The sequence below is a fragment of the Lepisosteus oculatus genome, chromosome 5 (genome assembly GCF_040954835.1).
Source record: "Lepisosteus oculatus isolate fLepOcu1 chromosome 5, fLepOcu1.hap2, whole genome shotgun sequence".
NCBI classification, from domain to species: domain Eukaryota; kingdom Metazoa; phylum Chordata; class Actinopteri; order Semionotiformes; family Lepisosteidae; genus Lepisosteus; species Lepisosteus oculatus.
In genome coordinates this window covers 23,918,532-23,945,222 of record NC_090700.1, presented here as the reverse complement: position 1 = coordinate 23,945,222, position 26,691 = coordinate 23,918,532, and positions in this window count along the sequence as shown.

Genomic DNA, 26,691 nt, shown 5'->3' with positions numbered 1-26,691 from the left:
CAACAGGGGTTTGAGCAAAAGTCACTGTGAATAAGGGAATTTATCAATATTAATTAGCCGTTTCACTACATTATAGATAGCTGAAGGATTATGATACAGTATATCGATTTCGCTACAAATTGACAAGCATATTTGATGACACTTACCAAACAAGTTTTAAACAGCGGAGAAATAGTTCACCACGACGATAGCAATGCAATGTTTGACTGCATCTCCCTATGTGATATATCTGTATTTGGGTATATACAGATCACGTAATTCAGGGAGCACTGTTACGTCAGGTCACCAACCCTTATTACGACGCTCATATGTCATAGAGCTCCTTAGGATGTTTGTATAATCTTTATCCAAATTTTCATATGGCCGCAGTTACGGCATTTATTTTACAGTTAATGTAACAGGGTGTCATTATATTTTTCTGTCTTTATGGTGGCAGACCACTTAACTAAATCTGAGTAGGCGGTTTCTACAAATGGGTCACATAAAATATTAAATATACAGTAAAAGCTCACACCTATTCATACCCTTTATGTACTGTATATCTACAATTACGTATACTGTATAATACGATAACTACCATTACAAAATGTCTCCCTTTTGATTTGAAGTGGTTCTTTTAAATAAGTAAATTGCAATCACTTAGCCTACATCTGAGCTCCTAATTCATCGCGACGACGGACTGAGACTCCAGTTGGATTTGTGAGAAGTAAAGGGGTGTGCCTGTTTTAAAACCGATTCATACGTCTTAAACACATGGACATAGATAGCAGTCTGTGTTATATAATTTATCTTTTTATTTTATTTAAATTTAAGTATCACATACACATTTTCAAAGTAACTGTACCCCTTTTAATTATGATCCCCATCGCTCACAGCTCCGAAGGTGAGACGAGGGCTACTTCAGACGGGATTTCCAGTATTTCTCTCTTAGCTTGTATACCGGTGGAAAGGAGAGGGCTCTTAAAACGTGTTGATAGTAAGATTGGGATGTATTTGCAGTCTAGACATAGTTTTTTTAATGTTCGGAGCCGCCACAGATTCATTTTCTTACGACTGCTTTTCTGGATGACAATGACAATGCAAACGATGGTGTTAAGGCAAGGCTGTGCCTTAAGGCTCTTCTGCTTACAATGTTCAGCGCGTAAATCGCAAACGAGCGCCTTCCCTTACGATGAAAATGCAGAAAATAAGAACACGAGATTTAAGCCTACGGCTTACAAATTTATGCGTAAACACTAAAACCGTATCTTTAGCAAAACTGGCGAGACAATGTGTTTTATCATTTGAAAAAGTACTGGAAAATAATTAAAGGTTATCACGATAAACAGAGGTTACTGATCTACTACTGTATGCTGTGACCAAAAATGAGAGTCCCCCGATCCTCGCAGCCTTCATGCTTTGGTCTGGGCCTGGCCGTTTTTTTTAAGATAATGGGGTCAAGTTAAGAAATTATGCAAGTTTCTAATCAAATCCAAGGGCGCCCCGATCTCCTAAACATCTTTAGAAGGCCGACGGACCACGCAGCACGGTCCGGGTCCGGGCCCTGACCCGGTTCTGGATAATGCCAGCTTAAAGTGAAAAATTCTACTGTACATATTATGTTTTCTATTATGGTATATATGTATAATATGGCGCGACCGCTTCACGAAGCTAGAAAGAAAGTTATCCGCCATTTTTATTTTACCTGCAATTGAATTTGCCATTAAAATCATTATTAATACCGCAGCTGCTAAATTACTTACCTAAAAGCGTTCAGATACAAAAGCACTTGAGCTGTAATGTTTATATACTGTTGGCCCGATGACCTACTTCAAGAAGAATTGTTACATAAACCGCCAAGGACTGTCATCACACTTTACGTCATAAAGCGCTTTAAAACTTTTGACAAGTTCAACACCTCATATTTTGTACTGTTTATCATGGTAAAAGCAACTCAAAGCAATTATAAAAATGATCGAAAGGTAAAAATACAAGCTTATACGAGCTGTCGTTTTAACATTTATAACATATATTTAAACAAAACATATATAATCTATTTTAATAAAATAGAAAAGTGTTCTTGGTCTTCACTTAAAAGCTGTTAGAAGCTGCCTTTCTGACAAGAGAGTTCTGTGAGTTCCACAGTCTCAGTGCATTAAAGTCAAAACCAGTTGCTTTTTATTTCCTGTTTTACGACAGAGCAAGGAGGGTGTCCACAGACCACTGTGCACCTGCAGGCTGATATGGGGGGTAAAAAGTCTAGAAGTTAGTAAATAAGATTTTAGCACATGTTCTAAAACAAACCGGACACCTGTACAGTGATGCCAACACAGTGCTCTGAGCTCCTTCTTTGAGTTAAATCCTAGCATCTGCATTTTTTACAAGTTGTTGCTATGGCAGAGCATGACCAGAGCATAACAGAAACCACCCATTTTCTAACCGCTTCATCCAATTCAGGGTCAGGTGGTCAGGGGGTCGCGGGGTCACGGGGGAGCCAGAGCCTCAGAAAGTAATAAGCAGGAGATACCTGGGACTGGATGGTAGTCCAATGCAGGGAAGACACAGACACTCACCAATTATCCCAGAAGCCAATTAACCTACCAGTAATTCTTTGAACTGTGGGAGGAAGCCGGAGCACCCAAAGCAAACTCATGCAAACATGGAGAGAACATACAAGCTCCATACAGATAGCACCCCAGGTCCAGAAGTGTACCCAGGGCCTCAGCACTGTGAGCTAGCAATGCTAAACGCTGGGCTACTGTGCATGCTAATTTCTAGGCATCAGGTGATCAATCAGGTAGTGTTTCTCAGATAAAAGGACACCAGTAATTTAGTATGAGATTCAAATTGACCTCAGAACAAAATATAACTTATGTTATATAACTTATATAGAACTTACTACAGCATAACTGTCTTATTTGGCTCTTGTAGAAAATATTAACAGCATGCCTATTAAACATACAGTATCTAGCAATCAGCAATCAACATAAAAACATTTCCAAACATGGAAACTGCCCAGTTAATGAAGCATTTCAAAGACATTAATCTATTCAATAATTACAGTTTTAAGTAGATAACAGATTTATATTCAGATTACGAAAGTATCATAACAACGGCTGCTTGTGTAAGGAATCCATGAATACCACTATACATGAGAATTCCAATTGTGTAATCAATACACAAAATCCTATTGAATTTCAGGTACTTGTTTATTCAGCATTGCTTGACTCCGCGGACTCCTTGTTGTTTCAATATTCTAGCAATTAGGACTAATCGCCAATACAGTGCCGTTGTAATCTTTTCCTTCTGCCAGCAGAGGACGGTATTCGCACAGCCAGTTCAGGATAAGATACGGTCCTCGCAGTTCACAGGACAACTGGCCACAGCCGTACTCGGAATATGCTCTCGATAACCTCGTTTAGTTTAAGTACGGCCATATTTCATATCAACCCACAGATGCATTGCATAAACACTAGAATTCTGGTTGTACTTAAATTGACCTTATACGTTTTGGATTATGTTTAACCTTCTTCAATTTCTTTCATTTCTTCAACCATATTTTGAGATGATTACGTTTACAGAAGCAAATATTATTCATTGCTTTTTCTTCACTCCTTTAATCAAACCCACATTTCTATAAGGAGGGCCATTGTGAAACTCCCCAAAGTGAGCTGAATTAATCTTTTATTCTTCACACCTGCGAAGTCATTCCTTCATTGTGTAATATGAAGGCCTTTCATTATTCACGTATACTACAACATCTGAAAATAATGGGTCTTGAAATAGTTGAATGAAAGAAAATCCTGAATAACTCCTCCAAATGTGTGTTACACTTTCATCAAGTACACACACTTTGAATGTGATGAACTATAAAAAATTATTTTAACCATACCCAGTGGAGCTCGGGAGTGCGATTGCATACACAATCATGTTTTCAGTGTTTGGACATCAGCCGTACATCAGAACAATCATTTCACTAACACAGCTCCATGTTGAGTGACTTCCCTCCAAAAACACAAAGTCACTTTCCCTTAGCAATTATTGCATGGACTTAGATTATCTGCCTTCTGCATCAAGCCCTGTATGATATACTGTACAAAGCCAAGCTTTGGGATAGTGCTTTGTTTGGATCCTTGTCTTGATCCTTTTGGATCCCAGGCTGCTCATTTGCCATTGAGTTTTGACATTAATTATAGTGACTATAGCAATGAGGTGGCACTGTGGTTCACAGAGCTGGGGTCCTGGGTTCAATTCCTGGGGTTTCAGTCTGGATGGAATTGTATGTTCTCCCTTCATTTGTGTGGATTTCTTCCAGGTGCTCCAGTTTCTTCCCACAGTCCAAAGACATACAGTACTAGTAGGTTAAGGTGGAACTACAGTCCCAATTTTGCAGACACAAAATTATTTAATTTCAGTCACAAAATAAAATCATTGACATTATAGAAAAACTTTACAAACTCAAAATTGAGCACAAAATCATTAACTTTGTGAAAGTACTGTAAGTTATGCCATGTTGTAACAACTTCGCATTCAGGTTCCACACAAATTGCGATGTGATGCAGCCTTTCCTGCTCACTAATCACTGTAATGACTAATGCAATGTGATGTAGGAGAGAAAAGGTATAGGTTATGCAGCAAACATTTCACTGCAAAAAACGTTCCATTCCAAGGTTCTTTATGCAGAGTTAACAATGTAATATTATTTATTGGCAAAAACGTAAAAAAGTTGAGAGTAATATTTCCATTGGATTAAACAAGATGTATTCACAAGCCTGCTCCTTTACAATGTCATAGGGCCACATCAGATTACAGGAAGTTTTGCTGCCTCGTTCTGAATCGCAGAACATGGTAATTCTTTAACCTTGAAATGTAGTCTATTTTATGATGTAAATTGGAGGTTTTACAAGTTATTGTGTGTTCCCCTTCTAATTGGCTTCTGGGAAAACTGGCCTCAACACTGTATTGGATAAGGCACTTAGAAAACAGATTCATGCGTGGACCACAGCAATGTCCCTTTACTGAGAGCCAGCAATCAACGGATGTGTCTGATCGTGAATGGTTTTCCCTGTTGTTTGTTGTATTACTCGGTGTTGCATTTTAAGCTGTGCATGAGGCAGGACCCGGAGGCTGCTGCTTCTGCTGGGATTGAGGAAGAGCTGAGCGCCATGTAAGGCAAAATCACTGCATTCCACTTTATGAGGTGCCTGGAGTGTAAGAGCTGAAGATAATATTGAGTCACATTAATCCCAACATATTTCAAATATTGTGAAAATTGAATAAATTAAATCAAATAACTTTCATTAAAAAAATCAATCACTCTTTACCTTGCTTTTTCAGTTGTTTTTAAGGAAAATTGATGCCGAGAATGTGTGAATATTACTTTTTGATGGTTCAAAGGCCAATGTGACCTGTTCTATTGCCTGCTAATTGTACGTTCCAGGTTGAAAAAATATTTTTAGGAGGTCAAGGTGTATGAATGATAAGACAAGCTTGAAATTTATTTTCACGGTCGACACACATTTTCGCAAGGGAAAAGAACTGAAATAACCACAGTTACGCAAACACCAGTCCACCAAAAAAAAATCATTTTATTAAAACAAGGTAACATTTTTTTTTATCATCATACGGATGAACTGTGCTAAATATATTTCTAAAAAGAAAAAGCAGGACGTGAGTCGTGAGCCAAGATCATGACTCTTTTACTCTTTTTCACATCAGTTTTCATCTGCGAGGAGGAGGAAGGCGGCTCCTGATGTGCTGACACTTGGGGATGTGCCTCTGTGCCGGCCTGGGGGCAAAGCGCCGGCCGCAGTGAGGGCAGGGCACGTAGTCGGGGTTTGGATTCACGGGGGGCTGGGGCACGCAAAGAGGGAAAAACCTTCCCTCTTCACGGATTCACGGGGGGCTGGATCACGCAAAGAGGGAAAAACCTTCCCTCTTTGCGTGATCACCTGCTGCACCTCCCTGGCCTGTTTGATGCTCCGAATGAAATCCTCGTGCTTCTGCCTCCAGTTGTTCTTTCTCAGCTGGGAACAGGAAATGAAACCAATGAAACAGCTTCCAGAAAAAGTCCAGACTTGCACTGCGTACACAGTCTGGTCGCAAACCATTCACAAGGCAAGAAAATATCAATACAGTAATAACTTAGCTTTCTGGGGCTACCTTTCATGTCATTGGGTAGAGAGTACAATTTAGTTATGGTTTTGTTTCCTGTGAGTGCTATTTGCTTGATATCTCATGTAGATTTTTACAACAGAATTCAGAAGTCACTAAGACCCATTTATTCTGGCAAATGTGCCTTTGCGGCAGTTTTTCAGAAGAGTACTTCATAAAACACTTATTTATTGTTTACATTGTTTACATTGATTTATAGTTTACACTGACTCTAGGAGAAAACAAGGGAAGCTTGGAAAGAGTTTAAGGATAGCCCTTACCACGATTGGCGGTTTAACCTTCTTCTTATGGATGTATGTCTCCAGTTCTGTTCCCTTGGCCCTGTGCTTGAAAGAGTCAAAAACCTTCCTCTTTGAATTCTGAAGCTTCTTGCAGATCTTGCTGTGTTTCTCCAACCTCTCTACAGCAAACTTCCTGTGACACAGTTCACAGGGCACAAACTGAGGGTTTCCACTCTGGCTATTCTCATATGGAAATTGCTCAGCGGTAGGGCACATCAGACTTGTAGGGGACAAATATCTGTTTTCCACTGACAGAGTTTGTTCATCCAGACATGCGGTGTTATTTTTGAAGTGGGCCTGCGCGGCCTGTGCCGCTGACACGTCGCTTTCAGGGAGCCTTGCTTTCTTGAGATACTTTGTCCTTCCACAGGGGACGTCTTCTAGCCCACGGCTGCAAGGGCTCACTTGACGTCTCTCCTGATGGGAAAGCACAGAGGGAAAGTGCGATTCTGCGCATCCGCCATCTTCCATTGGAGAATCATAATCAAGGTTGTCTCCTCTGAAAGTAAGGGCTTTCCTTGGAGTGAAGGGTTTTTGCTTCTCCATTCTGCAGATCAGAAGAGGCACGGCCTTAGAGCGGTGGTTGGCCCACGGTCCTCTGGGGCGAAGCTCGCTCTGCCTCGCCTGGAGTGTCTTCCTTCGGGTCAGGAGTCCTCTATTTTCCCTTCCCGCCACCTCTCTGGAGTCTTCCATCTCTCTCTGAACCATCCTCAGCTCCTCCTGATCTCTGAAGAGCTTCGCCTGCATCATGGCCTCCTTCTGGCAAATCTCGTCCTTCATCATGGCCTCCTTCCGGCGCATCTCATCCTGCAGGCTGGCCTCCCTCCGGCGATGCTCCTCCTTCAGCGCGGCCTCTGCCTCGGCCACTTTTCGTAGCTCCTCTTGCAACTGAAAGTGCTCCTTCCCATTGGCATGAGAAGGGCATTGCCCTGGAGGGGTCGCCACCATGGGGAGGACAGTCCTGTCCTTAGGTTTGCGTACTCTTGAGCCCCTCCTGCCCGGCCTCTCGCAGGGCCTCTCATGACCATCCTGAGGCGGGGTGGGGGCAAACAAGGAATCACTCTGTGCTTCCGGGCGGTCCACAGCCCGAACCTCACCAGGGCCGGAGACTTTCCTGTTACCCATAGGCTTCAGGGGGTAAGACCGATCATACCCCACAATGTTCTTCTCAGGGCCCTGTTGGGCTTGGAAGCGATAGTTGTTCCCCGTCTTCTTCTCCGAAGCGTATTTGACATATTGGAAACATTTTCTCATCTTCTGAAGAGCTGCCTCCTGCCGCCGATTGGACATGGCGATCATTTTTTTCTCTTTTTCCTGCATCAGTTTCTCTTGGAAGGTGTCCTTCAGAAGCTGTATCTTGGGAGGCGGGCAGTACTTGGAGATCAGATCCTGTCGCCTTAAGGGCGCGGGTCGATTCGAGTCTGTGTCCTTCAGGGAGGGGGACAGAGCACCAGGCTTAGGACTAGGCTCCATTGGCAAATGAGATATGAGCTTTGTTTCCCAGGTATCTGGAAAAAGCAAAAATGGCAAATAAATGATATCCTGCACAGTCTAGTATGGTGTAATAGAAAAGAAAAAAAAACAATTCAGGAAATACACAACTTTTTAATATTAAACCTAATGGTGTTGAATGATGCATGCTGACTCAGTAGGAGACAGATCCTAAACATAAACATTATAATAAACATTTGTTTCCCAAATAACATTCTCAATGTTCAGAATGCTTAAAGTCATGAGCTTTTTTAAAAATGTTTAAATGAAACCTGGAAATGTACTATTTCATTTCAAAGCTTGTATTATATCTATGATATAAATGTTTTTTTTATATAAAATTAACCCATTATGCAACAGGGGTTTGAGCAAAAGTCACTGTGAATAAGGGAATTTATCAATATTAATTAGCCGTTTCACTACATTATAGATAGCTGAAGGATTATGATACAGTATATCGATTTCGCTACAAATTGACAAGCATATTTGATGACACTTACCAAACAAGTTTTAAACAGCGGAGAAATAGTTCACCACGACGATAGCAATGCAATGTTTGACTGCATCTCCCTATGTGATATATCTGTATTTGGGTATATACAGATCACGTAATTCAGGGAGCACTGTTACGTCAGGTCACCAACCCTTATTATGACGCTCATATGTCATAGAGCTCCTTAGGATGTTTGTACAATCTTTATCCAAATTTTCATATGGCCGCAGTTACGGCGTTTATTTTACAGTTAATGTAACAGGGTGTCATTATATTTTTCTGTCTTTATGGTGGCAGACCACTTAACTAAATCTGAGTAGGCGGTTTCTACAAATGGGTCAGATAAAAGATAAAACTGTGCACCTGCAGGCTGATATGGGGGGTAAAAAGTCTAGAAGTTAGTAAATAAGATTTTAGCACATGTTCTAAAACAAACCGGACACCTTTACAGTGATGCCAACACAGTGCTCTGAGCTCCTTCTTTGAGTTAAATCCTAGCATCTGCATTTTTTACAAGTTGTTGCTATGGCAGAGCATGACCAGAGCATAACAGAAACCACCCATTTTCTAACCGCTTCATCCAATTCAGGGTCAGGTGGTCAGGGGGTCGCGGGGTCACGGGGGAGCCAGAGCCTCAGAAAGTAATAAGCAGGAGATACCTGGGACTGGATGGTAGTCCAATGCAGGGAAGACACAGACACTCACCAATTATCCCAGAAGCCAATTAACCTACCAGTAATTCTTTGAACTGTGGGAGGAAGCCGGAGCACCCAAAGCAAACTCATGCAAACATGGGGAGAACATACAAGCTCCAGACAGATAGCACCCCAGGTCCAGAAGTGTACCCAGGGCCTCAGCACTGTGAGCTAGCAATGCTAAACGCTGGGCTACTGTGCATGCTAATTTCTAGGCATCAGGTGATCAATCAGGTAGTGTTTCTCAGATAAAAGGACACCAGTAATTTAGTATGAGAATCAAATTGACCTCAGAACAAAATATAACTTATGTTATATAACTTATATAGAACTTACTACAGCATAACTGTCTTATTTGGCTCTTGTAGAAAATATTAACAGCATGCCTATTAAACATACAGTATCTAGCAATCAGCAATCAAAATAAAAACATTTCCAAACATGGAAACTGCCCAGTTAATGAAGCATTTCAAAGACATTAATCTATTCAATAATTACAGTTTTAAGTAGATAACAGATTTATATTCAGATTACGAAAGTATCATAACAACGGCTGCTTGTGTAAGGAATCCATGAATACCACTATACATGAGAATTCCACACCTATTTGTAATCAATACACAAAATCCTATTGAATTTCAGGTACTTTTTTATTCAGCATTGCTTGACTCCGCGGACTCCTTGTTGTTTCAATAATCTAGCAATAGGACTAATCGCCAATACAGTGCCGTTGTAATCTATTCCTTCTGCCAGCAGAGGACGGTATTCGCACAGCCAGTTCAGGATAAGATACGGTCCTCGCAGTTCACAGTACAACTGGCCACAGCCGTACTCGGAATATGCTCTCGATAACCTCGTTTAGTTTAAGTACGGCCGTATTTCATATCAACCCACAGATGCATTGCATAAACACTAGAATTCTGGTTGTACTTAAATTGACCTTATACGTTTTGGATTATGTTTAACCTTCTTCAATTTCTTTCATTTCTTCAACCATATTTTGAGATGATTACGTTTACAGAAGCAAATATTATTCAGTGCTTTTTCTTCACTCCTTTAATCAAACCCACATTTCTATAAGGAGGGCCATTGTGAAACTCCCCAAAGTGAGCTGAATTAATCTTTTATTCTTCACACCTGCGAAGTCATTCCTTCATTGTGTAATATGAAGGCCTTTCATTATTCACGTATACTACAACATCTGAAAATAATGGGTCTTGAAATAGTTGAATGAAAGAAAATCCTGAATAACAATAGTTGAATTAAAGAAAATCCTGAATAACTCCTCCAAATGTGTGTTACACTTTCATCAAGTACACACACTTTGAATGTGATGAACTATAAAAAGTTATTTTAACCATACCCAGTGGAGCTCGGGAGTGCGATTGCATACACAATCATGTTTTCAGTGTTTGGACATCAGCCGTACATCAGAACAATCATTTCACTAACACAGCTCCATGTTGAGTGACTTCCCTCCAAAAACACAAAGTCACTTTCCCTTAGCAATTATTGCATGGACTTAGATTATCTGCCTTCTGCATCAAGCCCTGTATGATATACTGTACAAAGCCAAGCTTTGGGATAGTGCTTTGTTTGGATCCTTGTCTTGATCCTTTTGGATCCCAGGCTGCTCATTTGCCATTGAGTTTTGACATTAATTATAGTGACTATAGCAATGAGGTGGCACTGTGGTTCACAGAGCTGGGGTCCTGGGTTCAATTCCTGGGGTTTCAGTCTGGATGGAATTGTATGTTCTCCCTTCATTTGTGTGGATTTCTTCCAGGTGCTCCAGTTTCTTCCCACAGTCCAAAGACATACAGTACTAGTAGGTTAAGGTGGAACTACAGTCCCAATTTTGCAGACACAAAATTATTTAATTTCAGTCACAAAATAAAATCATTGACATTATAGAAAAACTTTACAAACTCAAAATTGAGCACAAAATCATTAACTTTGTGAAAGTACTGTAAGTTATGCCATGTTGTAACAACTTCGCATTCAGGTTCCACACAAATTGCGATGTGATGCAGCCTTTCCTGCTCACTAATCACTGTAATGACTAATGCAATGTGATGTAGGAGAGAAAAGGTATAGGTTATGCAGCAAACATTTCACTGCAAAAAACGTTCCATTCCAAGGTTCTTTATGCAGAGTTAACAATGTAATATTATTTATTGGCAAAAACGTAAAAAAGTTGAGAGTAATATTTCCATTGGATTAAACAAGATGTATTCACAAGCCTGCTCCTTTACAATGTCATAGGGCCACATCAGATTACAGGAAGTTTTGCTGCCTCGTTCTGAATCGCAGAACATGGTAATTCTTTAACCTTGAAATGTAGTCTATTTTATACAAGTTATTGTGTGTTCCCCTTCTAATTGGCTTCTGGGAAAACTGGCCTCAACACTGTATTGGATAAGGCACTTAGAAAACAGATTCATGCGTGGACCACAGCAATGTCCCTTTACTGAGAGCCAGCAATCAACGGATGTGTCTGATCGTGAATGGTTTTCCCTGTTGTTTGTTGTATTACTCGGTGTTGCATTTTAAGCTGTGCATGAGGCAGGACCCGGAGGCTGCTGCTTCTGCTGGGATTGAGGAAGAGCTGAGCGCCATGTAAGGCAAAATCACTGCATTCCACTTTATGAGGTGCCTGGAGTGTAAGAGCTGAAGATAATATTGAGTCACATTAATCCCAACATATTTCAAATATTGTGAAAATTGAATAAATTAAATCAAATAACTTTCATTAAAAAAATCAATCACTCTTTACCTTGCTTTTTCAGTTGTTTTTAAGGAAAATTGATGCCGAGAATGTGTGAATATTACTTTTTGATGGTTCAAAGGCCAATGTGACCTGTTCTATTGCCTGCTAATTGTACGTTCCAGGTTGAAAAAATATTTTTAGGAGGTCAAGGTGTATGAATGATAAGACAAGCTTGAAATTTATTTTCACGGTCGACACACATTTTCGCAAGGGAAAAGAACTGAAATAACCACAGTTACGCAAACACCAGTCCACCAAAAAAAAATCATTTTATTAAAACAAGGTAACATTTTTTTTTATCATCATACGGATGAACTGTGCTAAATATATTTCTAAAAAGAAAAAGCAGGACGTGAGTCGTGAGCCAAGATCATGACTCTTTTACTCTTTTTCACATCAGTTTTCATCTGCGAGGAGGAGGAAGGCGGCTCCTGATGTGCTGACACTTGGGGATGTGCCTCTGTGCCGGCCTGGGGGCAAAGCGCCGGCCGCAGTGAGGGCAGGGCACGTAGTCGGGGTTTGGATTCACGGGGGGCTGGGGCACGCAAAGAGGGAAAAACCTTCCCTCTTCACGGATTCACGGGGGGCTGGATCACGCAAAGAGGGAAAAACCTTCCCTCTTTGCGTGATCACCTGCTGCACCTCCCTGGCCTGTTTGATGCTCCGAATGAAATCCTCGTGCTTCTGCCTCCAGTTGTTCTTTCTCAGCTGGGAACAGGAAATGAAACCAATGAAACAGCTTCCAGAAAAAGTCCAGACTTGCACTGCGTACACAGTCTGGTCGCAAACCATTCACAAGGCAAGAAAATATCAATACAGTAATAACTTAGCTTTCTGGGGCTACCTTTCATGTCATTGGGTAGAGAGTACAATTTAGTTATGGTTTTGTTTCCTGTGAGTGCTATTTGCTTGATATCTCATGTAGATTTTTACAACAGAATTCAGAAGTCACTAAGACCCATTTATTCTGGCAAATGTGCCTTTGCGGCAGTTTTTCAGAAGAGTACTTCATAAAACACTTATTTATTGTTTACATTGTTTACATTGATTTATAGTTTACACTGACTCTAGGAGAAAACAAGGGAAGCTTGGAAAGAGTTTAAGGATAGCCCTTACCACGATTGGCGGTTTAACCTTCTTCTTATGGATGTATGTCTCCAGTTCTGTTCCCTTGGCCCTGTGCTTGAAAGAGTCAAAAACCTTCCTCTTTGAATTCTGAAGCTTCTTGCAGATCTTGCTGTGTTTCTCCAACCTCTCTACAGCAAACTTCCTGTGACACAGTTCACAGGGCACAAACTGAGGGTTTCCACTCTGGCTATTCTCATATGGAAATTGCTCAGCGGTAGGGCACATCAGACTTGTAGGGGACAAATATCTGTTTTCCACTGACAGAGTTTGTTCATCCAGACATGCGGTGTTATTTTTGAAGTGGGCCTGCGCGGCCTGTGCCGCTGACACGTCGCTTTCAGGGAGCCTTGCTTTCTTGAGATACTTTGTCCTTCCACAGGGGACGTCTTCTAGCCCACGGCTGCAAGGGCTCACTTGACGTCTCTCCTGATGGGAAAGCACAGAGGGAAAGTGCGATTCTGCGCATCCGCCATCTTCCATTGGAGAATCATAATCAAGGTTGTCTCCTCTGAAAGTAAGGGCTTTCCTTGGAGTGAAGGGTTTTTGCTTCTCCATTCTGCAGATCAGAAGAGGCACGGCCTTAGAGCGGTGGTTGGCCCACGGTCCTCTGGGGCGAAGCTCGCTCTGCCTCGCCTGGAGTGTCTTCCTTCGGGTCAGGAGTCCTCTATTTTCCCTTCCCGCCACCTCTCTGGAGTCTTCCATCTCTCTCTGAACCATCCTCAGCTCCTCCTGATCTCTGAAGAGCTTCGCCTGCATCATGGCCTCCTTCTGGCAAATCTCGTCCTTCATCATGGCCTCCTTCCGGCACATCTTATCCTGCAGGCTGGCCTCCCTCCGGCGATGCTCCTCCTTCAGCGCGGCCTCTGCCTCGGCCACTTTTCGTAGCTCCTCTTGCAACTGAAAGTGCTCCTTCCCATTGGCATGAGAAGGGCATTGCCCTGGAGGGGTCGCCACCATGGGGAGGACAGTCCTGTCCTTAGGTTTGCGTACTCTTGAGCCCCTCCTGCCCGGCCTCTCGCAGGGCCTCTCATGACCATCCTGAGGCGGGGTGGGGGCAAACAAGGAATCACTCTGTGCTTCCGGGCGGTCCACAGCCCGAACCTCACCAGGGCCGGAGACTTTCCTGTTACCCATAGGCTTCAGGGGGTAAGACCGATCATACCCCACAATGTTCTTCTCAGGGCCCTGTTGGGCTTGGAAGCGATAGTTGTTCCCCGTCTTCTTCTCCGAAGCGTATTTGACATATTGGAAACATTTTCTCATCTTCTGAAGAGCTGCCTCCTGCCGCCGATTGGACATGGCGATCATTTTTTTCTCTTTTTCCTGCATCAGTTTCTCTTGGAAGGTGTCCTTCAGAAGCTGTATCTTGGGAGGCGGGCAGTACTTGGAGATCAGATCCTGTCGCCTTAAGGGCGCGGGTCGATTCGAGTCTGTGTCCTTCAGGGAGGGGGACAGAGCACCAGGCTTAGGACTAGGCTCCATTGGCAAATGAGATATGAGCTTTGTTTCCCAGGTATCTGGAAAAAGCAAAAATGGCAAATAAATGATATCCTGCACAGTCTAGTATGGTGTAATAGAAAAGAAAAAAAAACAATTCAGGAAATACACAACTTTTTAATATTAAACCTAATGGTGTTGAATGATGCATGCTGACTCAGTAGGAGACAGATCCTAAACATAAACATTATAATAAACATTTGTTTCCCAAATAACATTCTCAATGTTCAGAATGCTTAAAGTCATGAGCTTTTTTAAAAATGTTTAAATGAAACCTGGAAATGTACTATTTCATTTCAAAGCTTGTATTATATCTATGATATAAATGTTTTTTTTATATAAAATTAACCCATTATGCAACAGGGGTTTGAGCAAAAGTCACTGTGAATAAGGGAATTTATCAATATTAATTAGCCGTTTCACTACATTATAGATAGCTGAAGGATTATGATACAGTATATCGATTTCGCTACAAATTGACAAGCATATTTGATGACACTTACCAAACAAGTTTTAAACAGCGGAGAAATAGTTCACCACGACGATAGCAATGCAATGTTTGACTGCATCTCCCTATGTGATATATCTGTATTTGGGTATATACAGATCACGTAATTCAGGGAGCACTGTTACGTCAGGTCACCAACCCTTATTATGACGCTCATATGTCATAGAGCTCCTTAGGATGTTTGTACAATCTTTATCCAAATTTTCATATGGCCGCAGTTACGGCGTTTATTTTACAGTTAATGTAACAGGGTGTCATTATATTTTTCTGTCTTTATGGTGGCAGACCACTTAACTAAATCTGAGTAGGCGGTTTCTACAAATGGGTCAGATAAAATATTAAATATACAGTAAAAGCTCACACCTATTCATACCCTTTATGTACTGTATATCTACAATTACGTATACTGTATAATACGATAACTACCATTACAAAATGTCTCCCTTTTGATTTGAAGTGGTTCTTTTAAATAAGTAAATTGCAATCACTTAGCCTACATCTGAGCTCCTAATTCATCGCGACGACGGACTGAGACTCCAGTTGGATTTGTGAGAAGTAAAGGGGTGTGCCTGTTTTAAAACCAATTCATACGTCTTAAACACATGGACATAGATAGCAGTCTGTGTTATATAATTTATCTTTTTATTTTATTTAAATTTAAGTATCACATACACATTTTCAAAGTAACTGTACCCCTTTTAATTATGATCCCCATCGCTCACAGCCCCGAAGGTGAGACGAGGGCTACTTCAGACGGGATTTCCAGTATTTCTCTCTTAGCTTGTATACCGGTGGAAAGGAGAGGGCTTCATTTTCTTACGACTGCTTTTCTGGATGACAATGACAATGCAAACGATGGTGTTAAGGCAAGGCTGTGCCTTAAGGCTCTTCTGCTTACAATGTTCAGCGCGTAAATCGCAAACGAGCGCCTTCCCTTACGATGAAAATGCAGAAAATAAGAACACGAGATTTAAGCCTACGGCTTACAAATTTATGCGTAAACACTAAAACCGTATCTTTAGCAAAACTGGCGAGACAATGTGTTTTATCGTTTGAAAAAGTACTGGAAAATAATTAAAGGTTATCACGATAAACAGAGGTTACTGATCTACTACTGTATGCTGTGACCAAAAATGAGAGTCCCCCGATCCTCGCAGCCTTCATGCTTTGGTCTGGGCCTGGCCGTTTTTTTTTAAGATAATGGGGTCAAGTTAACAAATTATGCAAGTTTCTAATCAAATCCAAGGGCGCCCCGATCTCCTAAACATCTTTAGAAGGCCGACGGACCACGCAGCACGGTCCGGGTCCGGGCCCTGACCCGGTTCTGGATAATGCCAGCTTAAAGTGAAAAATTCTACTGTACATATTATGTTTTCTATTATGGTATATATGTATAATATGGCGCGACCGCTTCACGAAGCTAGAAAGAAAGTTATCCGCCATTTTTATTTTACCTGCAATTGAATTTGCCATTAAAATCATTATTCATACCGCAGCTGCTAAATTACTTACCTAAAAGCGTTCAGATACAAAAGCACTTGAGCTGTAATGTTTATATACTGTTGGCCCGATGACCTACTTCAAGAAGAATTGTTACATAGACCGCCAAGGACTGTCATCACACTTTACGTCATAAAGCGCTTTAAAACTTTTGACAAGTTCAACACCTCATATTTTGTACTGTTTATCATGGTAAAAGCAACTCAAAGCAATTCTAAAAATGATCGAAAGGTAAAAATACAAGCTTATACGAGCTGTCGTTTTAACATTTATAACATATATTTAAACAAAACATATATAATCTATTTTAATAAAATAGAAAAGTGTTCTTAGTCTTCACTTAAAAGCTGTTAGAAGCTGCCTTTCTGACAAGAGAGTTCTGTGAGTTCCATAGTCTCAGTGCATTAAAGTCAAAACCAGTTGCTTTTTATTTCCTGTTTTACGACAGAGCAAGGAGGGTGTCCACAGACCACTGTGCACCTGCAGGCTGATATGGGGGGTAAAAAGTCTAGAAGTTAGTAAATAAGATTTTAGCACATGTTCTAAAACAAACCGGACACCTGTACAGTGATGCCAACACAGTGCTCTGAGATCCTTCTTTGAGTTAAATCCTAGCATCTGCATTTTTTACAAGTTGTTGCTATGGCAGAGCATGACCAGAGCATAACAGAAACCACCCATTTTCTAACCGCTTCATCCAATTCAGGGTCAGGTGGTCAGGGGGTCGCGGGGTCACGGGGGAGCCAGAGCCTCAGAAAGTAATAAGCAGGAGATACCTGGGACTGGATGGTAGTCCAATGCAGGGAAGACACAGACACTCACCAATTATCCCAGAAGCCAATTAACCTACCAGTAATTCTTTGAACTGTGGGAGGAAGCCGGAGCACCCAAAGCAAACTCATGCAAACATGGGGAGAACATACAAGCTCCAGACAGATAGCACCCCAGGTCCAGAAGTGTACCCAGGGCCTCAGCACTGTGAGCTAGCAATGCTAAACGCTGGGCTACTGTGCATGCTAATTTCTAGGCATCAGGTGATCAATCAGGTAGTGTTTCTCAGATAAAAGGACACCAGTAATTTAGTATGAGAATCAAATTGACCTCAGAACAAAATATAACTTATGTTATATAACTTATATAGAACTTACTACAGCATAACTGTCTTATTTGGCTCTTGTAGAAAATATTAACAGCATGCCTATTAAACATACAGTATCTAGCAATCAGCAATCAAAATAAAAACATTTCCAAACATGGAAACTGCCCAGTTAATGAAGCATTTCAAAGACATTAATCTATTCAATAATTACAGTTTTAAGTAGATAACAGATTTATATTCAGATTACGAAAGTATCATAACAACGGCTGCTTGTGTAAGGAATCCATGAATACCACTATACATGAGAATTCCACACCTATTTGTAATCAATACACAAAATCCTATTGAATTTCAGGTACTTTTTTATTCAGCATTGCTTGACTCCGCGGACTCCTTGTTGTTTCAATAATCTAGCAATAGGACTAATCGCCAATACAGTGCCGTTGTAATCTATTCCTTCTGCCAGCAGAGGACGGTATTCGCACAGCCAGTTCAGGATAAGATACGGTCCTCGCAGTTCACAGTACAACTGGCCACAGCCGTACTCGGAATATGCTCTCGATAACCTCGTTTAGTTTAAGTACGGCCGTATTTCATATCAACCCACAGATGCATTGCATAAACACTAGAATTCTGGTTGTACTTAAATTGACCTTATACGTTTTGGATTATGTTTAACCTTCTTCAATTTCTTTCATTTCTTCAACCATATTTTGAGATGATTACGTTTACAGAAGCAAATATTATTCAGTGCTTTTTCTTCACTCCTTTAATCAAACCCACATTTCTATAAGGAGGGCCATTGTGAAACTCCCCAAAGTGAGCTGAATTAATCTTTTATTCTTCACACCTGCGAAGTCATTCCTTCATTGTGTAATATGAAGGCCTTTCATTATTCACGTATACTACAACATCTGAAAATAATGGGTCTTGAAATAGTTGAATGAAAGAAAATCCTGAATAACAATAGTTGAATGAAAGAAAATCCTGAAAAACTCCTCCAAATGTGTGTTACACTTTCATCAAGTACACACACTTTGAATGTGATGAACTATAAAAAGTTATTTTAACCATACCCAGTGGAGCTCGGGAGTGCGATTGCATACACAATCATGTTTTCAGTGTTTGGACATCAGCCGTACATCAGAACAATCATTTCACTAACACAGCTCCATGTTGAGTGACTTCCCTCCAAAAACACAAAGTCACTTTCCCTTAGCAATTATTGCATGGACTTAGATTATCTGCCTTCTGCATCAAGCCCTGTATGATATACTGTACAAAGCCAAGCTTTGGGATAGTGCTTTGTTTGGATCCTTGTCTTGATCCTTTTGGATCCCAGGCTGCTCATTTGCCATTGAGTTTTGACATTAATTATAGTGACTATAGCAATGAGGTGGCACTGTGGTTCACAGAGCTGGGGTCCTGGGTTCAATTCCTGGGGTTTCAGTCTGGATGGAATTGTATGTTCTCCCTTCATTTGTGTGGATTTCTTCCAGGTGCTCCAGTTTCTTCCCACAGTCCAAAGACATACAGTACTAGTAGGTTAAGGTGGAACTACAGTCCCAATTTTGCAGACACAAAATTATTTAATTTCAGTCACAAAATAAAATCATTGACATTATAGAAAAACTTTACAAACTCAAAATTGAGCACAAAATCATGAACTTTGTGAAAGTACTGTAAGTTACGCCATGTTGTAACAACTTCGCATTCAGGTTCCACACAAATTGCGATGTGATGCAGCCTTTCCTGCTCACTAATCACTGTAATGACTAATGCAATGTGATGTAGGAGAGAAAAGGTATAGGTTATGCAGCAAACATTTCACTGCAAAAAACGTTCCATTCCAAGGTTCTTTATGCAGAGTTAACAATGTAATATTATTTATTGGCAAAAACGTAAAAAAGTTGAGAGTAATATTTCCATTGGATTAAACAAGATGTATTCACAAGCCTGCTCCTTTACAATGTCATAGGGCCACATCAGATTACAGGAAGTTTTGCTGCCTCGTTCTGAATCGCAGAACATGGTAATTCTTTAACCTTGAAATGTAGTCTATTTTATGATGTAAATTGGAGGTTTTACAAGTTATTGTGTGTTCCCCTTCTAATTGGCTTCTGGGAAAACTGGCCTCAACACTGTATTGGATAAGGCACTTAGAAAACAGATTCATGCGTGGACCACAGCAATGTCCCTTTACTGAGAGCCAGCAATCAACGGATGTGTCTGATCGTGAATGGTTTTCCCTGTTGTTTGTTGTATTACTCGGTGTTGCATTTTAAGCTGTGTGTGCATGAGGCAGGACCCGGAGGCTGCTGCTTCTGCTGGGATTGAGGAAGAGCTGAGCGCCATGTAAGGCAAAATCACTGCGTTCCACTTTATGAGGTGCCTGGAGTGTAAGAGCTGCAGATAATATTGAGTCACATTAATCCCAACATATTTCAAATATTGTGAAAATTGAATAAATTAAATCAAATAACTTTCATTAAAAAAATCAATTACTCTTTACCTTGCTTTTTCAGTTGTTTTTAAGGAAAATTGATGCCGAGAATGTGTGAATACTACTTTTTGATGGTTCCAAGGCCAATCTGACCTGTTCTATTGCCTGCTAATTGTACGTTCCAGGTTGAAAAAATATTTTTAGGAGGTCAAGGTGTATGAATGATAAGACAAGCTTGAATTTTATTTTCACGGTCGACACACATTTTCGCAAGGGAAAAGAACTGAAATAACCACAGTTACGCAAACACCAGTCCACCAAAAAAAATCATTTTATTAAAACAAGGTAACATTTTTTTTATCATCATACGGATGAACTGTGCTAAATATATTTCTAAAAAGAAAAAGCAGGACGTGAGTCGTGAGCCAAGATCATGACTCTTTTACTCTTTTTCACATCAGTTTTCATCTGCGAGGAGGAGGAGGGCGGCTCCTGATGTGCTGACACTTGGGGATGTGCCTCTGTGCCGGCCTGGGGGCAAAGCGCCGGCCGCAGTGAGGGCAGGGCACGTAGTCGGGGTTTGGATTCGCGGGGGGCTGGGGCAGGTTCACAACCTTCCCTCTTTGCGTGATCACCTGCTGCACCTCCCTGGCCTGTTTGATGCTCCGAATGAAATCCTCGTGCTTCTGCCTCCAGTTGTTCTTTCTCAGCTGGGAACAGGAAATGAAACCAATGAAACAGCTTCCAGAAAAAGTCCAGACTTGCACTGCGTACACAGTCTGGTCGCAAACCATTCACAAGGCAAGAAAATATCAATACAGTAATAACTTAGCTTTCTGGGGCTACCTTTCATGTCATTGGGTAGAGAGTACAATTTAGTTATGGTTTTGTTTCCTGTGAGTGCTATTTGCTTGATATCTCATGTAGATTTTTACAACAGAATTCAGAAGTCACTAAGACCCATTTATTCTGTCTGGCAAATGTGCCTTTGCGGAAGTTTTTCAGAAGAGTACTTCATAAAACACTTATTTATTGTTTACATTGTTTACATTGATTTATAGTTTACACTGACTCTAGGAGAAAACAAGGGAAGCTTGGAAAGAGTTTAAGGATAGCCCTTACCACGATTGGCGGTTTAACCTTCTTCTTATGGATGTATGTCTCCAGTTCTGTTCCCTTGGCCCTGTGCTTGAAAGAGTCAAAAACCTTCCTCTTTGAATTCTGAAGCTTCTTGCAGATCTTGCTGTGTTTCTCCAACCTCTCTACAGCAAACTTCCTGTGACACAGTTCACAGGGCACAAACTGAGGGTTTCCACTCTGGCTATTCTCATATGGAAATTGCTCAGCGGTAGGGCACATCAGACTTGTAGGGGACAAATATCTGTTTTCCACTGACAGAGTTTGTTCATCCAGACATGCGGTGTTATTTTTGAAGTGGGCCTGAGCGGCCTGTGCCGCTGACACGTCGCTTTCAGGGAGCCTTGCTTTCTTGAGATACTTTGTCCTTCCACAGGGGACGTCTTCTAGCCCACGGCTGCAAGGGCTCACTTGACGTCTCTCCTGATGGGAAAGCGCAGAGGGAAAGTGCAATTCTGCGCATCCGCCATCTTCCATTGGAGAATCATAATCAAGGTTGTCTCCTCTGAAAGTAAGGGCTTTCCTTGGAGTGAAGGCTTTTTGCTTCTCCATTCTGCAGATCAGAAGAGGCACGGCCTTAGAGCGGTGGTTGGCCCACGGTCCTCTGGGGCGAAGCTCGCTCTGCCTCGCCTGGAGTGTCTTCCTTCGGGTCAGGAGTCCGCTATTTTCCCTTCCCGCCACCTCTCTGGAGTCTTCCATCTCTCTCTGAACCATCCTCAGCTCCTCCTGATCTCTGAAGAGCTTCGCCTGCATCATGGCCTCCTTCTGGCGAATCTCGTCCTTCATCATGGCCTCCTTCCGGCGCATCTCATCCTGCAGGCTGGCCTCCCTCCGGCGATGCTCCTCCTTCAGCGCGGCCTCTGCCTCGGCCACTTTTCGTAGCTCCTCTTGCAACTGAAAGTGCTCCTTCCCATTGGCATGAGAAGGGCATTGCCCTGGAGGGGTCGCCACCATGGGGAGGACAGTCCTGTCCTTAGGTTTGCGTACTCTTGAGCCCCTCCTGCCCGGCCTCTCGCAGGGCCTCTCATGACCATCCTGAGGCGGGGTGGGGGCAAACAAGGAATCACTCTGTGCTTCCGGGCGGTCCACAGCCCGAACCTCACCAGGGCCGGAGACTTTCCTGTTACCCATAGGCTTCAGGGGGTAAGACCGATCATACCCCACAATGTTCTTCTCAGGGCCCTGTTGGGCTTGGAAGCGATAGCTGTTCTTCTCCACAGCGTATTTGACATATTGGAAACATTTTCTCATCTTCTGTAGAGCTGCCTCCTGCCGCCGATTGGACATGGCGATAATTTTTTTCTCCTTTTCCTGCATCAGTTTCTCTTGGAAGGTGTCCTTCAGAAGCTGTATCTTGGGAGGCGGGCAGTACGTGGAGATCAGATCCTGTCGCCTTAAGGGCGCGGGTCGATTCGAGTCTGTGTCCTTCGGGGAGGGGGACAGAGCACCAGGCTTAGGACTAGGCTCCATTGGCAAATGAGATATGAGCTTTGTTTCCCAGGTATCTGGAAAAGGCAAAAATGGCAAATAAATGATATCCTGCACAGTCTAGTATGGTGTAATAGAAAAGAATTAAAAAAACAATTCAGGAAATACACAACTTTTTAATATTAAACCTAATGGTGTTGAATGCTGCATGCTGACTCAGTAGGAGACAGATCCTAAACATAAACATTATAATAAACATTTGTTTCCCAAATAACATTCTCAATGTTCAGAATGCTTAAAGTCATGAGCTTTTTTAAAAATGTTTAAATGAAACCTGGAAATGTACTATTTCATTTCAAAGCTTGTATTATATCTATGATATAAATGTTTTTTTATATAAAATTAACCCCATTATGCAACAGGGGTTTGAGCAAAAGTCACTGTGAATAAGGGAATTTATCAATATTAATTAGCCGTTTCACTACATTATAGATAGCTGAAGGATTATGATACAGTATATCGATTTCGCTACAAATTGACAAGCATATTTGATGACACTTACCAAACAAGTTTTAAACAGCGGAGAAATAGTTCACCACGACGATAGCAATGCAATGTTTGACTGCATCTCCCTATGTGATATATCTGTATTTGGGTATATACAGATCACGTAATTCAGGGAGCACTGTTACGTCAGGTCACCAACCCTTATTACGACGCTCATATGTCATAGAGCTCCTTAGGATGTTTGTATAATCTTTATCCAAATTTTCATATGGCCGCAGTTACGGCGTTTATTTTACAGTTAATGTAACAGGGTGTCATTATATTTTTCTGTCTTTATGGTGGCAGACCACTTAACTAAATCTGAGTAGGCGGTTTCTACAAATGGGTCAGATAAAATATTAAATATACAGTAAAAGCTCACACCTATTCATACCCTTTATGTACTGTATATCTACAATTACGTATACTGTATAATACGATAACTACCATTACAAAATGTCTCCCTTTTGATTTGAAGTGGTTCTTTTAAATAAGTAAATTGCAATCACTTAGCCTACATCTGAGCTCCTAATTCATCGCGACGACGGACTGAGACTCCAGTTGGATTTGTGAGAAGTAAAGGGGTGTGCCTGTTTTAAAACCGATTCATACGTCTTAAACACATGGACATAGATAGCAGTCTGTGTTATATAATTTATCTTTTTATTTTATTTAAATTTAAGTATCACATACACATTTTCAAAGTAACTGTACCCCTTTTAATTATGATCCCCGTCGCTCACAGCTCCGAAGGTGAGACGAGGGCTACTTCAGACGGGATTTCCAGTATTTCTCTCTTAGCTTGTATACCGGTGGAAAGGAGAGGGCTCTTAAAACGTGTTGATAGTAAGATTGGGATGTATTTGCAGTCTAGACATAGTTTTTTTAATGTTCGGAGCCGCCACAGATTCATTTTCTTACGACTGCTTTTCTGGATGACAATGACAATGCAAACGATGGTGTTAAGGCAAGGCTGTGCCTTAAGGCTCTTCTGCTTACAATGTTCAGCGCGTAAATCGCAAACGAGCGCCTTCCCTTACGATGAAAATGCAGAAAATAAGAACACGAGATTTAAGCCTACGGCTTACAAATTTATGCGTAAACACTAAAACCGTATCTTTAGCAAAACTGGCGAGACAATGTGTTTTATCGTTTGAAAAAGTACTGGAAAATAATTAAAGGTTATCACGATAAACAGAGGTTACTGATCTACTACTGTATGCTGTGACCAAAAATGAGAGTCCCCCGATCCTCGCAGCCTTCATGCTTTGGTCTGGGCCTGGCCGTTTTTTTTTAAGATAATGGGGTCAAGTTAACAAATTATGCAAGTTTCTAATCAAATCCAAGGGCGCCCCGATCTCCTAAACATCTTTAGAAGGCCGACGGACCACGCAGCACGGTCCGGGTCCGGGCCCTGACCCGGTTCTGGATAATGCCAGCTTAAAGTGAAAAATTCTACTGTACATATTATGTTTTCTATTATGGTATATATGTATAATATGGCGCGACCGCTTCACGAAGCTAGAAAGAAAGTTATCCGCCATTTTTATTTTACCTGCAATTGAATTTGCCATTAAAATCATTATTAATACCGCAGCTGCTAAATTACTTACCTAAAAGCGTTCAGATACAAAAGCACTTGAGCTGTAATGTTTATATACTGTTGGCCCGATGACCTACTTCAAGAAGAATTGTTACATAGACCGCCAAGGACTGTCATCACACTTTACGTCATAAAGCGCTTTAAAACTTTTGACAAGTTCAACACCTCATATTTTGTACTGTTTATCATGGTAAAAGCAACTCAAAGCAATTCTAAAAATGATCGAAAGGTAAAAATACAAGCTTATACGAGCTGTCGTTTTAACATTTATAACATATATTTAAACAAAACATATATAATCTATTTTAATAAAATAGAAAAGTGTTCTTGGTCTTCACTTAAAAGCTGTTAGAAGCTGCCTTTCTGACAAGAGAGTTCTGTGAGTTCCACAGTCTCAGTGCATTAAAGTCAAAACCAGTTGCTTTTTATTTCCTGTTTTACGACAGAGCAAGGAGGGTGTCCACAGACCACTGTGCACCTGCAGGCTGATATGGGGGGTAAAAAGTCTAGAAGTTAGTAAATAAGATTTTAGCACATGTTCTAAAACAAACCGGACACCTGTACAGTGATGCCAACACAGTGCTCTGAGCTCCTTCTTTGAGTTAAATCCTAGCATCTGCATTTTTTACAAGTTGTTGCTATGGCAGAGCATGACCAGAGCATAACAGAAACCACCCATTTTCTAACCGCTTCATCCAATTCAGGGTCAGGTGGTCAGGGGGTCGCGGGGTCACGGGGGAGCCAGAGCCTCAGAAAGTAATAAGCAGGAGATACCTGGGACTGGATGGTAGTCCAATGCAGGGAAGACACAGACACTCACCAATTATCCCAGAAGCCAATTAACCTACCAGTAATTCTTTGAACTGTGGGAGGAAGCCGGAGCACCCAAAGCAAACTCATGCAAACATGGGGAGAACATACAAGCTCCAGACAGATAGCACCCCAGGTCCAGAAGTGTACCCAGGGCCTCAGCACTGTGAGCTAGCAATGCTAAACGCTGGGCTACTGTGCATGCTAATTTCTAGGCATCAGGTGATCAATCAGGTAGTGTTTCTCAGATAAAAGGACACCAGTAATTTAGTATGAGAATCAAATTGACCTCAGAACAAAATATAACTTATGTTATATAACTTATATAGAACTTACTACAGCATAACTGTCTTATTTGGCTCTTGTAGAAAATATTAACAGCATGCCTATTAAACATACAGTATCTAGCAATCAGCAATCAAAATAAAAACATTTCCAAACATGGAAACTGCCCAGTTAATGAAGCATTTCAAAGACATTAATCTATTCAATAATTACAGTTTTAAGTAGATAACAGATTTATATTCAGATTACGAAAGTATCATAACAACGGCTGCTTGTGTAAGGAATCCATGAATACCACTATACATGAGAATTCCACACCTATTTGTAATCAATACACAAAATCCTATTGAATTTCAGGTACTTTTTTATTCAGCATTGCTTGACTCCGCGGACTCCTTGTTGTTTCAATAATCTAGCAATAGGACTAATCGCCAATACAGTGCCGTTGTAATCTATTCCTTCTGCCAGCAGAGGACGGTATTCGCACAGCCAGTTCAGGATAAGATACGGTCCTCGCAGTTCACAGTACAACTGGCCACAGCCGTACTCGGAATATGCTCTCGATAACCTCGTTTAGTTTAAGTACGGCCGTATTTCATATCAACCCACAGATGCATTGCATAAACACTAGAATTCTGGTTGTACTTAAATTGACCTTATACGTTTTGGATTATGTTTAACCTTCTTCAATTTCTTTCATTTCTTCAACCATATTTTGAGATGATTACGTTTACAGAAGCAAATATTATTCAGTGCTTTTTCTTCACTCCTTTAATCAAACCCACATTTCTATAAGGAGGGCCATTGTGAAACTCCCCAAAGTG